This window comes from Ambystoma mexicanum, chromosome 1p (genome assembly GCF_040938575.1).
Source record: "Ambystoma mexicanum isolate Mex_15411 chromosome 1p, UKY_AmexF1_1, whole genome shotgun sequence".
In the NCBI taxonomy this organism is placed as follows: domain Eukaryota; kingdom Metazoa; phylum Chordata; class Amphibia; order Caudata; family Ambystomatidae; genus Ambystoma; species Ambystoma mexicanum.
Genome location: NC_090921.1, coordinates 997048816 through 997065211, shown reverse-complemented (window position 1 = coordinate 997065211; position 16396 = coordinate 997048816). Strand labels below are relative to the sequence as shown.

At 45.3% G+C, this 16396-nt stretch overlaps 1 protein-coding gene across 1 annotated transcript in view; it reads right to left on the bottom strand.

Moving 5' to 3' along the window:
- The window catches only part of HYDIN (HYDIN axonemal central pair apparatus protein), a 3273799-nt gene that overhangs the window by 2927295 nt on the left and 330108 nt on the right, over positions 1–16396 (bottom strand). The gene's annotated exons all lie outside the window — the stretch shown is intronic.

The window sequence follows — 16396 nt, the reverse complement described above, 5'->3', positions numbered from 1 at the left end:
CACCTCCTCAAAGGTATTCTTCCTTTTCTCGCTTTCCCCCAGAGGCTCGCTGTCTCCAGAGCCCTGGTTCTCTCTAGGCTGGACTACTGCAACAGCCTCTTCCTAAATCTGCCTGCCTTTACTCTTTCCCCCGTTGCAATTAATCCAGAACAGGACTGCTAGACATGTCCTTGGCCTCAAGCTCAGGGATTGTATCTCTCCAGCCCTGAAATCTCCCCACTGGCTCCCGGTGGCGGCAAGGATCAAGTTCAAGATCCCCTGCATCGTGCACACTACATCCAACTCTCTCTTCTGAAGCATCTTACTTATCGCGACCTCCGCTCATCCACTCCCAACTCTGAGGGTCTGACGCTTCTCTACGCAGAGTGGGGGGGGCGATCTCGGTCCTTGCCTGGAAAGGGCGATTAGATAGGAAGGAGGTCAGCCAATCCAGTGTCAGGTCCATGGTGCCGAGGGTATCACAGAGCCGCTTTATGAGGATGGAATGATTGACTGTCAGAGGCAGAGGAAAGATCAAGGAGAATAAGGATGGCAGGAGAGTTGGAGTCAAGGCTAGAGAGCAGGTCTTCACGGGTGTTCAGGAGAGCAGTTTACGGGCCTGCGGATGCTCTGAAGCCAGACTGATTGTCTCCACGACCATCAGTTCGGTGGGGCGGATCAGTTGGGAGATCACCAACTTCTCCAAGAGTTGAGAGGAAGGGGGTAGTGGAGATAGTTAGCAGGACAGGAAGGGTCAGCACAGGGCGTTTTTTAGGAGAAAGTGCACAAGGGAGTGCTTGAGGGGAAGAGGGAAGGAGCCAGTGGCAAAAGAGTAGATACGGAAATGAGATAAGGCAGGAGCGAGCAAGGAAATGTTGTCCTTGATAGTTCTGCATGAGCAGGGGGGCACCTGTTTGAAGGAGACTTTTAGTGCAGAAAACTTTTGAGATCTCATCCGGTGTTATGGGCAAGAAAGAGGAGAGTGTGGGGGAGGAGGATAGGAGGGCCAAAGGAGGCTTGGAGCAGGGAGGGAGTGGGTTGGGGGGATACAGGGGAGATTGAGGACAGGATGTGATGTGTTTTAGTAATGAAATGGGAGGCCAGTGCAGTACAGAGGGCCTGGGAAGGAAGAGAGGTGGAGACTGCAGTAGGATTGGCGAGTTCCTTGCAGATTTTAAACAATTCAGCTGTGTTGTTGGTGGCTCCAGAGATGCAGGCTTGGATATGGGTCCTCTTCATGGAGCAGATGGAGAAGCGGTACTGCCTCTGGAGCAGTTTGTCTGTGGATGTGTCCAAACTCTGCCACTTCCGTTCAGCAGATCTACACTTTTATTTCAGTGAGGCTAGATCAGAGTCATAACACTAACCACTGAGGATCAAAAGAAGAGTTTTTCCTCTTATGGGTGAAGCACCTCAAATGGGGATGTAGACCTTCCTGTTAAATGAACACTGTAATATCACACAGAACAGAGACAGGTATATGGTCATTGTCATTCTTATTTCATAGAGAACCATTATTGTGTTCCCTATAGCTTGCCCTGAACAGAACACCCTGGCCCTCAGGAGTGTTCTGCCCCTAGGTTGCGATGGGGCACCGTTTATCTAAAAAGGGATAGTGAGGGAGATTCACTGGCCCTAAAGCTACAATGAATGAATACAAATAAAAAAGTGCTGGGTCTGGGAGCCTGTCCCAAGACAAAGCACAGTGGGTAATTGTTGGCTCCAGCAGTTTGCTGGGGAATATTTGGGAACTGATAAATAGCCAGAGGTTTTATTAACCCTCCGTGAAGTGTGCTGGACCTACCCGTAAAAAAACAATTTCTTGTTTCAGAAATGGGGATGATTGGAAAAAAAATTCAAAGCATTAGATATCTTATCTATGTATGTTTTTTTTTATAGTGGGGTTGAGACCACAATATACATAGTGTGTTTGTGCACAATGAAATATTTGAAAGACTTTAGTTAAAAAAACCAAGAAATTGGCATATAGGCACTGGTCATTCAAAGGTTGTTGATTTCATGCACGTATCTCATAACTTGGGGATATCTGCAGGCTTGTAGGTCGACCGGTTTCGATGATATGTTTATTCAATCATCTTCTTCAGGACCGATTTCTTTATGGAGAGCGTCAGTCTTCCTCCCATCAGATGTGACAGGGCACTCTATCCAACCCTGTTGTGCTTGATCCAATCATTCAGCGTTTTTGATGCTCGGAAATTGTAACATTTTCGCGGCCGGGCATCATTGTAGGTAGAGAGTCCGGGCTATTTCCATGCGGTGGAGGAGAGATGAGACACCCCTTCAAGGTGTTAGGGAAAAGGTACTGCCATCGGGGATGGGACATCACATCGCTGTAAAGAAATGGTGCCACAATCGGGACACACGTAGTTGAGGAGAGATGAGACACCCCTTCAAGGTGCCGCCATTGAAGAAAAGGTGCCGCCATCGGAGAACAGACGGTGACAGCAAGTGAGGGCGGGGTACAGACCAAAGAGAAACCGGTTTGTTGGTGAATTATGGAATTTGTGCACGTCTGAGCACAAGCGGGATCAGGAAGGGCAAGGAGAGGCCCGGGCAAAGCACAGTTGGACACTGCTACATAGATATAGTAATCACAGCGAGCTTGAAGCTACGGTGCCGCATCAATAGTTGCAGAATGGGCTACAGCAGCCGCAATCAAGGAGGGACCCAGAATACACGTGGGTGTCGTTGACGCAGGCTGTAGCGGGGCTTGCTAGAAACTGGGAATGCCTTTGATGCAAATGATAACCAAGGTCAACAAGTAGGCCTTACATGAGGGGTGAGGGAAGTTGCCTGGCGATCTTAGTGAGAAGTCCTCCAAGGAACGGCGGTCGCTTGATTAGCAGAATAGGAACCAATGCTAATGGGTTTATTTTGGAATTATTTAAGCAGGAGGACATGGTGAAGTCACAGCCAATCTATATATCTTTTATTGACTTCACCATGGCCTTCGATAGTGTGGACAGAAATTCCCTTTGGGATAAACTGAAATGGTGCTGTCCTAAAACTTTGATGGAGATTTTAATTGACTTGCACCCCAACACCACAGTGAGGGTTTGTCTTAAACAGGGAAAATGATCTCTACCAATAGAGACAAGACAAGGTGTAAAACAAGGATGCGTCTTGGCACTTCTCCTTTTTAATTTATTCATCTCGGATATTGGGGGCACTTTCAAGGATGGGCATAGGTTTCCTCCAAGGCTGAGGGACTGGTCTGTAAACTAACTTCTCTACGCTTATGACATGATTGTTTTAGACTATACACTGATTGGTCTCCAAGGCCAGTTAAGTGCACTGGAGACTTATACAAAAGTGAACAAGCTAGAAATCAATGTAAGGAATGCGAAGATTCTTCAGTTCAGACCGGGTCCAAAGCCAACTTTTAGAAACTTAAGATGGTTGATAAATAATTGTGAACTTGAGCATGTGTCAAATTTTAAGCATTTGGCCTTTTTTTTATAACAGAATCTCTTAGAAATGACGCCATTGGCTGCACAGAAGCTGCTCCTCAATAAGAATTATGGTCAATTCTCACTGGTCCCATTGGTGGAATTTTATAACAAAAAGATTCTACGGGTAATGATTTACAATGTTGAGACCAAGTTTTTGTCTTTGTCTGTTAACTGGACCAGATTAGAGGGTTGCTTCTGGAGGAGGGTGTTGAGGTTGTTTAATGGTGTGCCAACTGCAGTTAGAAGATATGAGTTAGGTTTAGTCTCCATTTACTCACACACGTTATGGAACAATGTATGTATGTTGAGTAGGATACTTTACGCAGAGGAAACCTCAATATGGTGGAAACTTAGGAAGATCTTGAATGGGAAGTTCTTATGAAATCATATAATATTTCAACAGAAAAGATGAACTTACACCCCAACAAGTCATGGCCTAAGTTCTGGGAAACAGATTGGATCCATACTATAGAAGCTGTTCGGAATGATCGCTTGTATGGAGGTATCCTGCTTGATGTAAGCCTGGTGGGGTTCTTCCTGGCTATTTGTGTTAATTTCCTAGTGCAGCTTGGAGGACTCAAATGTTAAGACTGAGTTTAAATTTGTATCCTACTGGGGAAACGATTGGAGCTAGGGAATAGAACCCCAAGGGAGTTGACGATCTGTCAGTTTTGTAGGACTCCGGGGGAAATTGAAACATTAAAAACACATTTTTACTGATTGCCACACTCTGAACACACAAAGGAATTTCGAGTTCCATACTCTGTCAAATGAGGTGGCATGGCAGCATATTATGTGCTCAGGTGGTAATAATAAGTGTAGGTTTGCTGCCCTGCATTTTATGAGAGAAATTGTTTATTAGCAATTCTATATGTAATATATTTTTAAGAAGATTGTATTTTTTTTATGACAACTTTTTTAATGTGGACATTTGGATATTGAGATGTGATGTAGAGTTGTCTTTGGTATTATTGTGTTTCGTTAAAGGTTAAATGTTTAACCATATAACAAAGGGAAAACAATTATCGGTTTTCTGCATGAAGTAGAAGCTAAGGTTCACTATGTGATTGGAGATCACACTACTGCTTGTGTTGTGCTTAACTGCAGGTGATGGATGCCACAACCACTGCATATGTAGGTAGCATTCACTGTATGATGGGCGATCGCAATCTTGCTGGTTTGATGCTCTTTTGCTCTTGGTAGTTTGACCTTATATTGCCAGTGCCCATGCGAGACAGATGGTTGTGCCGAATGGGAGCGCAAAATGCCACTGCCGATCCAGAGCCATTTTGTGTAGGTGATGGGCTCATTCGGCCAATGCAAGAGTTAAACCGGTTCACTGTATGTGAAACACTTGTGTATAGGCGCGTTATAAATGCCATATCATATCATTGAGCTCATGCTGCTAGCCACGTGGTACGTGTGTGTTCTCTGCAATAGGTGCACACACTACAGCTCCATTAGCTTATTATTAGCAGGTGATTTTATCCACATAGAAACCACATGAACAAGGAAGGATGTGGAGTAAAAATTTAAAAGCAAAAAAGAGACTTTTTAGGGAACGTCTCTATTGATATTGAAGGTGTGAGGTGGATGATCGTAGATATCCCTAAATGATCTATCCCGATTTGGGGACAGATAGGAAGCATTGCACTCCTAATCTGCCTGGTGGGCTTAATGTGGGAATTCTGCATTTTCGCGTAGGTGTCTTGTGTTAAGTCTCGGGAGAATAGCTCGAGGCAACGCGCGCACGCGCCTCGGAAGCAAGAGGACACGGAGCAACACAGGTTCGATCCCCGATTCCGCACTTAGAAACCTCTGGATATTAAGCGTGTTATAAATAACCTCTCATATATCATATCATATACACTTAAAATAAAGTTGTAAAACCAATCTTGAATACCAAGTCAGACCCAATGTAGAGTGTTACTGGCTGCGGATACAGAGTCATATTCTTAAGATCCATGACTAGTCTGACATTGGCAGAGGAAGCTGTTGGTGTGGGAGAGGCAGGGGGGCAGGCGACTCCTAAGGGGGCATCCACATTGTAAAGAATTAAAGGTCAGTAGTGGCTAATTTAATATTTTCAGCAAAGAGGCATACATTACGTATCTCCCCAAATTAGCACGTACAACCTCCCCCATGATAAACCGCTGCTACTCATCCCCTCGCTACATTGCTATGTCTAGGATGTTGCCACAGAATGAACCCACAGGTTAAGGCTTATGGTATGCACATGTTCCTTAATGAAGCAACAGCCTACACAAACTAGAGGCTGTGACCACAACAAATGTCAGCATTGCCCATGTAGATCCATTTCATAAAGCTGCTCTCACAACATATGCCAGCAATATTATTGTAAATAACTTTGAAAATGTTGCAACCACAATGTAGGCCAGTATTGTCACTGTATATTTAATTTCTGTTATGGTCACCCACCACAGTCAAAGAAACAAAAACACATGCACCCACTGCACTTGCACAAAAACACACACACACATTCAGTCACAAAAACAGACATACTAAATGTTAGCCCCCTCCGTCACCTTCCCTATTGTATTCAGTCTTGTTTGTCCCCCCTGTCCGTCTCATTAACTTGCAAAAATAATCTTATCCTATTTATTAGATCAGCTTGTTATATACATTTTAATGGTTTAATGTTACACAAAAGTACAAAAATATAAAAATGTGAATACCTTATGTTTATATTACGTGTAAACGAACATGTCTAATACAATTTTTTTTTTTAACAAAAAACATAAATAAATGTACAAATACAGGCACAAGGCAGGCATGGACACAAATTCACATGCCAAAACCCATTTAACCTCTTCCAAGAACACACATAATACCATTCAAAACATGCACACACCCATACAAAGAATTTTACATGTATCATCAAATGTTAAATGTCTGATCTTGTGCTCCAGTTTGCTACTTCCCTCTGCTCCCTCTGGGCATTGCGCAGTGATATAAGATTCACACTCACACCGCAGGAAGTCAGGAAGGGAAGCGGAAGCAGGAACACATAGGCCCGCCCATAGACGGGCGGGTATTTTCTTAGTTGCCAGGCAACAATAACCAGACTGCAGCAAGTGTTCGCTCGCTCTCTCCTCTGGAGTTTCTTTTTTAATTAGTACCCGGCGAGGGCGCAATCAGAATTAAAGAGCCATTCTGATTGGCCCTCGCCAAGTCGTTACCAGACCGGGAATCCCTCCGTCGGGATTCCACGGCCTTTATCCCCGGCGGTGGGCGTGGCAGCCCCTCAGCCAATGAGGATGCTCGAAGCGAGGCTCTGAGCCTCCCCAAGGCTGAGAGGCTACCTTCGCCCCCCGCCGGGGACAAAGGTAAGGCTTTTTCTGTTTTCTTTTCCTTTCCTCCCTCCTCCCTGCCCTCCACACCCCACTTACCTTCTAATGCCTTGGTGCCCGGCGGGGGACGATGAAAGCTTCCAGCCGTGTGAAGACTCGGAGCGTGACCATCCCCGCTCCGAGCATCGACACGGCTGGAGACTTCCATCGTCCCCCGCCGGGGACCCAGGTAGGTTTTTTTTTTTTTTGTTTCCCTTTCCCCTCCCTTCTGCCCTCCCAAACCCACTTACCTTTTTTTTTCGGGAGCGGACACACTGGAAACGCTTCTGTTTCCAGCGCGTCCACTCCCGATGGCCGCCATGGAAAGGGAAAACGGACTCAGTTTTCCCATTCCATGGCGGCCATTTTCTTTGACGTCTTCGCTCAGGGCCTATAACTATGGGCCCCGGGGCATTACCTGAGTCAGTAATGCCCCCGCCGCTCGGAGCATATTGCTTAATTAATGATCATCACGCCTGTGGTAGCGCAGGCCCAGAGGATGGGCGGTGGGGTTCCGGGGTTGGAGGAGGTCTCTAAGGGGGTGGTGGTCCTGCCCCCACACTATCTAGACTGTTGCATTCAGTAGTCTTTTCCGGTAGTGCATTTCTTTTTTCAGGTTTCCGCCACAAGGTAGTTCAGTAATCCAGCCTTAAATCGATTAAATCTTCAACTGCAACTGACATTTTTTTCAAATGGTATATCCACATTCGGGAAAAACAAGTTTTTGATAATGGATTTATCTGCTGCTGCATGGAAGGATTTTATTTCCCCAAAGAGCTTAATAAAATTTGGATACTTTCTGACGAAGGCCTTGGCTTTTTCTGGCCAAGTTCGTATAGTAGTGTTTCTCTAGAGTCCTACGGAAGCCAGTTCACCTCCATACACGTCTGAAATTGGTTCAGGAGCGCCTTAAGATTTGCTTTATTTTAAAACACAGCCCTAATCCAGTTAATGGTAAGAACAACCTGTGTATCATGATTGTACCACTGAAATACTCACTCACTTAGAAGGTGCATTAATGAGGTCATGTACACATCAAGTAGTAAAGTGTAGGGGGTCTTAAGGGACCCTGCCTGTGGAGGCCCATGGGTGATTCACAAACTTCTAACCAGACACATTGATATCTCCTGGAAAGGACAGGAGAAGCTGGTGGGGGGCGTGATGAATATAGCAACCCAGTCCAAAAGGAACACATGATTTCCACTGCATTTTTGCAGATATTTGGAACCAAATTAATTGTTTTAATGTACACCTGAACTCTGCTTTAATGGTGGGTCCCCCAGGTCGCATTAGGGCTTCTATTCCGCCACATACACCTGGTAGGCGTGCTCTCTGTGTTTTTCTTCAATTTCTATTTTGTTACCAAATGTATTTTTCAGTTTCAAAGAGCTTATTTCATTTTGGTTATTTTCTGCATTTTATGGACGAACTCAAATGGACTAAAACCAACCATTGATACTTGAATCAAGCCTACAGGAGATCACAGGCCCACTTCAAGATCTTTGCAATAGTGGCTACAGCTGTGATGATCTGACTGTCTACAACCAAAACTAGATTGGTTTGCAACTCTCCGGTTCTCTGGAATTCCGCCCCAGTGGCAATCCCGACTGCTCCAAGTCTCCTTCAGTCTAGGAAAGAACTGAAGACATAGCCCTTCCAACAATACTGTGGGGTAACCTAGATTCTGTCTATCTTGTGCAAACCCACAATCCGAATGTTCTAGTATGATAATTGTTACTAATACTTACTTGATGATTTGTTAAATTCTCGCCTGTCTCCCCACCAATATTTTGCTATTTGACATGTACGACACTCTACTGTTCCCGAGCTAGGTTTGCACAGGGGGATGGGGCGGTGCGGTGTGAGAAGAGGGGAGGGGGGCAGAGTACGTACTCGCAATTATGGACGAATATTCACGTTTCCCTAAGGACCAACTAGTGGCTTCCACGGCTGCCCATCATGGCATCCCGGTGATTGACCGCATATTCACGGCGCACAGAATACCAAGACAACTGAAAACCGATAACTGTCCGCCATTCACAGGTCAAGACTTCAAGAGGTTCAGTAAATACATGGGATTCCAGCATCGGAAGATAACGCCCCTCTGGCCTCAGGCCAACGGGATGATCAAACACTTCATGGCCAACCTAAAACGAGCACTCCCGGTGGTGCACCTCACTAGACAACCTTACGAGCAAGTGCTCCATCAGCTGCTGCAGGACTGCAGGAGCACCCTGCATAGCTCTATGGGGAAATGCCCCGCGGAAGTTATGTTCGGGGGGAATGTCCGATCGAGGCTGCCACGGTATGAGGCCCCAAACCAAGGACACCCAGGGGATGAAGAAATGAGGAGCAAGGACATGCAAGCAAAACAGAAGATGAAAGACTACGCGGACACAAGAAGAAGAGCCAAGGGCTCGTCACTGGCGGTGGGAGAAGTGGTAGTAGTATAGCAGCCCCAAACTAGCAAACCCCTGGCCACATAGCGCAAAGACCCACTCATCATAACAGCCTGAGATGGATTGATTACAGCCAAAGGAGAAAATCGACACATCACAAGAAACTCCTCCCATTTCAAAAGATTACCCCTGAACGAAACTCATTAGCCTCATCCCATTCATGAGCCAAGAGAGTACTACTCCTCGGATGTCTCCTACCCAGGGGATGGAAAAGAGTCCAGCGCAGCTGAAGCCATGGGTCTGATGAATACAGAATCATCAGTGCTGAGAGAAAGGGAGAGAGAGCCTGAAACAAACCACAATGACTCATTGAAGAGATGGAATGACTCATCATGCACTCGTTTAATCTGGGGGGGGTCATGTTGAGAGATACAATTCTGGGGCAAGGGGGCAGGAGTGGGGCAGGAAGAGACCTTAAAGGGAAGGGGTAGTACTGGATGGAACGTGCATGAATAAAGACGTGCAAGACCACGACTCAGTCTCTGCTAGTTATTCGTGCTCAGTGCGGTTGAAGTAATTGAGACACCAGCTCGTCTAAACCAGCAAGCAGCGCTCCAACACTCCTCCTTCCCCTGCCTTCTCTCCTCTGCGAATTCTCACAGTTACTTTGATTGGTGTCCAGGACCCTTATGCATCCTCGGGGCCCTGCCCTCCCACACAGAATCGCCCCCAGCTTCTGTGTATCCTCAATATTTCCCTCGGCACACACTGTGTCCTGGAGGCTCGCACTTACCATACCTTGGACTTCACCTGTTGCTTACCCACGAGCACGGGCACCCCAGCACCTACCCCTACTCCCGCCTCCTTCTGCATTTACAAGTTGTGAATTTCCCCTCCACTGTATTTAATATTTTTATGTATTTTAATGTGTCTCATTCCCATGTCCTCTCCCTGTGGCCCTGTGGCCGCTTTGAAACAGAATTTCCTTGCTGTATAAGCACCTAACAAGCAAGCAGATAATTAAAAGAAATCTTCTCCATTACAAATATGTTGCAGAAGGTGGTCACGGTGCAGCACTCAATCCATATCAGAGAATAAGGATAGGATTGTGAAGACAGTAAAAAGAAAATGTTGAAAATGCACAGGAAAAAAATAGAAGGCATGATTTCCCTTATATCCCCCTTTCTTCAGTGGTCACATCACAGACTCTTCTACAAACGCCAAGAAAGGGCGAGGAGAGGAGAAAACACCTGCCTAGAAAGAGCCTGAGCAATGGGTTGTGACATTAAAAGGCAGAGAATGTGGTTTGCAGCCCTTGAAGTGTCAGGTCCCTACAGTCACGAACATGGCAATTTAATGAGATATACTGAAGCCCGGCTTCCGCTCCTGTCTACAGTGAAAAGGAAGTCATTGAAAGAACAGAAGGAACCTGACAAAATCTTCATGCCTAAGTTAATGGTGAAGCAATGGTGAACAGTAGATGTCAGATAGCTTACAGGTGGATTCCCTTTTAACAAGTCCAGCCAGAATATGCCCGATTTCAAGTGAGGTTGCTTCTCCGAGGGATCATACTGATAGAAATATTGAGTCATCTATGAAATATTATGTGGGGCAAACCTACCCTTCGGAGCTAGTACCTACATGACTGATCAAGCTTCATCTCTTTTGGCGAAATTCCTGGACTTTAGCAAAGCAATAAATGTGTCCAAATGTTCACCACTAATGGAGAACATGAGTGGTCAGGAGGAGCTTATAACCCATTTGGCCTTTGACCGAATGAGAGTGGCAGCCTTAATGATGGTAACTACCACAGCAGCCAAGCAACAGCTACACATTCAGGACTGGCACATGATGCCTGCTAAACGAATTTTCACCCTACAAATCTCATTTCTGGGTTCCCTTTTGTAGTTGGAAGAGTGTGCAGAAAGTATCCAAGGACAAGAAGCATGCTCAGAGATCATTGAGGGGAGCAGCAAGTCCATGCGGTGAGCATGCTTAAACACTATGGGCCTGATTACATGTTTGCCGGTCCTGCTCGCGGGTGCCTTTTCGCCCGCCAGGTCTGACCTGGCGGGCGTACCGGCACTCACAAGCAGAGCATGTCGAATGCACCAGTACCATTCACGAATGGTGCCGGTGCATCAGACCTCCCCATTCCCATTGAGCCCTATGGGATGGGAGTAATCATCACCGGCACCCGGCAATGGGGATGTACCGGGTCCGCCGGGGCTGGAATGCCTTGGTACATCCCCATTGCCGGGTGCTGGTAAAAAAAGGACTGCGACGGCAGCCGCTACCGGCAACGTAGTAATGAGGCCTTATGCCTTCACTTAAGGCTTCCTATCATCCTTAAAGGAGTCTCAGATCTCCTGCAGAAAAATAACCTCCATTTCAGAGGGGTAGATCTGCCATCTACTCTGTGTCACAAGATCTCCACCAAAGAATGTAACATTCTGACTATCAAGGGATGGAAATGATTTTTCCGGGTGGGGGGGGGGGTCACCTCAAACATTTTTAAAGTAGAGGAAAACCACCACCCAATGTTCAGTTCATCCTCTTGTCCCAGCTCTGTTCATGCTCCTTATTGGAGGAATACAGAAAAAGCAGTGTTCTGAACTAATGATTACACAAGCTACTATAGAAGAGAACTCCTGTCCCACTATCCAGCCTAGGCCAAGGAACATGCTCTTTTTCCTAGTCCATGAGGCAACGGGTGGCTTCAGATTGGTTCTGGACTCAAGAGGGTTAAATGCTTCATTGCCACAGGGCATTTCCAGATGGAGACATCACATTTGATCATCCCACTTAACTCTTCTGGTGACTATATATAGCTTCTTGGGATCTCATTGACACTTTCTTCGATGTCCTCATGCCTCCATCCCGCTCCCAGTCCCTGAAGTGTATCCATTTCCCCATCTGTTCGATGTGGTGGCTTTTGGTTTAAAACACACTCATCGGGGGACTGTTCATCTCAAGAGCATTTTCATCTTTCCATACCCGGACAACTGTTTGATCTGGGCTCCTTCCAAGGGAGTAGGTCTAGAACAACAAGGCCATGTTTGTCGCACTATGAGGCAGCTCAGCTTTCTCATCAATTAGGAAAAGACCCAACTGACACCAGTGCATTAACTCACATTCATTAGGGACAGGCTTTGCATGCATACATGAACTGCATCTCTACCACAGGAGAGGGCAGCCAGGCTTTGCAACATTCTGTGGTCCATTCTCTAGTGTTACAAAGTCTGTGACAATGGTTTGGCTCAGTGTCCAGTGGTGGTTACAAGGCCTCATGCTGGTTTGTGACTTGGCGAGTTTTACCTCCGTTTACTGTTGAATCACCTTAACAAGCAGTGGCTTCCAGCTTCATGAGACTAAGTAGCAGATTCCTGTGCCACAAGCCCTCAAGCATAAGCAGTGGTGGCTATGAACAGAAAGCATTGGATCTATGATGTTTCCTCGCAGAAATTTTCTCAAAGCCCATTTGTTTGAATTCTTTTTTTTTTTTTTTTTAAACCACAGTTCACAGCAAAATTCGAGGGATACCCCTACAGCCCCTCCACATCCCCCACCTTTCTAAATCTCTAAACCCAATCCCCATCTACAATTGCGGTGAAATGTGGTAAAAGAAAAAAAAACATAAGGACAAATGGGCCTCGAACTAACTTGAATGTCTTACAAGACCCTCACTGTGATCCCATCGGCGCAATCGACATTTAAATTTTATACGGTCATGACAATATATTTGATGGCAATCAAGTAATCCAGGGGAAGCAGCAAGCTTGGTGCTAAGAAGCACTGAGAACCCTTTCTTAGTGTTCCCCTGGAGAGCTTCGTTCTTCGCTATGACCCATCCTTCTGGCCCAAATGGATTTCAGTTTTCCACCTTCGCGAGGAAATCTCCCTGCCTTCTATCCAAGTCCTTCCTCTGAAGGGGGAATGGTGACACTGTCTCGATGTTAAACGGGCAGTATAGGATGTTTATTTAAAACAGTGGAACTTGCAGCAATGACCCCTTTATTAGGCTAACACCATATTTTTGTCTGCTAGGTTACAAGACCACATGGGTCTCTGGATTGGCATACTCTGAAAGTACATCCAGAATTAGGAAATCCGATTGTGTGTTCATCACGTTTCACACAACCAATAATACGAAGGCGATAAGAACTTCTATCAGCAGGTTGGGAGACCGGAAGCTACAAGCTATCAAGTTTGGTACCCAGTTTCTGCAGTCAGTATTAACGTGATAGTACCCATCAAACAGAGCTTCCATAATTCCACAATGGGTGTGCAGTACCTTTGTGGCCTGGTCACAGTTTTCTTCATGGTGCTCATGGGCAGCGCTCTTGCAGGTGTGGTAAATCTCAGTAAGTTATGACTAGGACTAAGAGGACAGATGCAAAAGTAAATCTAGTGCGCACGTACTCTTCCTTACTCCTAGCCCTACTTCACATAGACGTCCCAGTCAGGATGCCCCTTTTCAATGTTCTGGTTGTGGTATTGTATTGTCCCACAAGACTTACAAGTAACAAGAGTATTGTTTCGAGGACCGTGTTCCTCTTCCATCTCGGAAGAGTAACAAAACAATACAAACCCACATTTGAGTTTCTGCCAGAGAGATTCTCACAAGAAACCATAAATGGGATGAGTAGGAGTAAGACCACAAGTAATTAAGATACAGGAAAGCAATCTTGACACCACCATTGCCTGCTGTGCGAGGCCTGTTTGCTGTATATGAAGGAAACATACAATGCTGCCTGAGTAATGATCACTGTACACGAGAAAAGAGGTTAATGTTAAGAAGGTATTTGTACTGCGCACCGTCACCAACGGAATTGGTCCTCAGGAGCTCAGGTGGATCTGCAAACAAGAAGGCAGGGTGGCAGGGAGGGTGGGGGTTAATCGGATGAAGGAATAGGAAAGTGAGAAAAGTGATATTCTGTTGGCAGTTTCAGTTTTGTTTAAACCGTGCACTGAGCTTGGGTGTGAATATCGGATCGATGCGAGTCCTTTTGTGCTGTTGGTGCAAGTTATGCGTTTGTTGTTGCGGTGTGGTGAAGTGCATGCGATTTTCCGTGCAAGAGGGTGGTTGTGTGGACTTGTGCGAGTTAAGTATGCAGAAATGTGAGCTTTTGGGTTAGTGGGTTACATGTCTTAGTCCTTATAATTCTTGTTCCATGTATCCGGTTGTCCTATGGAGTAGGCATATTCTCTCTCTTTTTCTTTCCTGTCCATCTAATTGTTAGGAGTGATGGTGTGGAAAGTTCCCAGCTGTGTTATTGTCGACCTTTGTGTATCAGGTTGAGGTGTGTATTGTCCCCCACTCAGGTATTGGTGCTGTATTTTTACAATCACTGCTCCCTTCCTATCTATTTCCTGTCTGTGATCCATTGCTGCCTGTGTTTACTTTGTAGGCCAAGGTGTTATTGACATATAACACATACCCTTCCATCACGATCTCTGCGTGATCGTTCTTTGGTATGATCTAGCTTATCTATCGTTCAATTAGTAAGTTGATATACCGTAGATTGTTCTTCCCTTACTTTCAATTGATGGGCGGTAGCTTAGTGAGAGGGGACGATCGGTTTCCTCTCTCAGCATTGTTTCAGCTGTGTATGTGCCCCCATAGGCACTCTTTCTAGTTATGGGGTGAAGAGCAAAGATTTAAGGAGTTTTCTGAATAGGAGATGATGTCTTGTGGTACGTATGTTCTTTGATAGCTCGTTCCAGGTTTTTGGGGCGAGGTGAGAGAAAGAGGAACCTCCAAATGTTCTTTTGTTGTATGGTTTTGGTTCCAAACGGATGTCGCTGATGGATCTGAATGGCCTTTTTAGGAGGTGGCAATACAAGCAATTAGAGCTAGGGGGTCCTCTTTTTTGGGGGGCTGTGTGGCTGAGGACCAGATACAAGCATATATAACAAGAAATGCCACTGAACAGCTACCCACCTACACAGGCACTAGGTGTGTCTAGTTGCAACAGGTGCTACCAATCATGTCAATCACTGGATCGATTTCTCCTTTGTATATCTTTATACAAAGGAGAAATCGAATCCACAGCAATCTTCCCTAACGCTGGGCACAACACGTGCATTCCGCGGCTAATGAGGCCATCGGAGGAATTATCTCCATTTGCTGAAGTTCTAATGACTGAGAATCCACAGCCTTAACGTTCGAATTTGGTCTACATGCCTACCAAATTCGATGCCACACACGCCAATGAAGTAATCAGAAGATTGCCATAATGTGAAGGGTCAACTAATGAACCTTTTTCGACATCAAATTCCTGATGTCATCATTTAACGTCCTGAAGACGGGTTCAGCACACATCTAATAGCAGTTTAAGTTGGCTATAGAGTGCTTTATAAAAATTGTTGCTAGTTCCCAGAAACACATTTCTCTGTTTCGACAGAGCCAAGGACAAGTTATAAGAAATAGGGACATATGAAACAGCCAAATGTCCACCACACACCCTTACTAACCTCACAATATCGTTAGAATATGGGAATTGTGGTAGCTTTGATTCATTGAAATCAGGGACTTTCACAGAATGTTTTATGTGATATCTTGTGTAAACAAAATGCATTTTTGTCTTTTTTACATGGAAATTGTTCCGAGTGTTTTTATACTCATTGATTAAAAAATGTTTACCTCTATTGTTCCTGTCTTGATCCAGTGATTGACATGACTGGTAGCACCTGTTGCAACTAGACACCTAGTGTGTGTGTGTGTGTGTGTAGGTGGGTAGCTGTTCAGTGGCATTTCCTGTTATATATGCTTTTTAGGAGGTGTACATTTTTTTTTTCTCTTAGGAACTCTGCGCCTTGGCTGTGGATTGTGATTGTTCTGTGCGTTTTGCACATTGATTTGCACTTGATTTGCTTTTTTATTGGTAGCCAGTGTAACGTTTTCAGCGCTGGTGTGATGTGTTCTCTTCGAGGTAGTTTGCGGAGCAGTCTGGCCGCTGCATTTTGTATGCATTGGAGTTTTTTTTAAGACATCGTTCTGGCATGCCCAGATATAGGTTATAGGCGTAGTCTACTCTGGACATGAGATCGAGGACGGTGAGTGTTTTGTTGGTGAATGACAGGAATTGTAGGATCATTTTTAATGCTCGCAGGAGAAAAGCATTTCTTGATTGGAGTGTTTACTTGTGGCTCTAGAGTAAGTTTGTTGTCCATCAGGACACCCAGGTTTTTT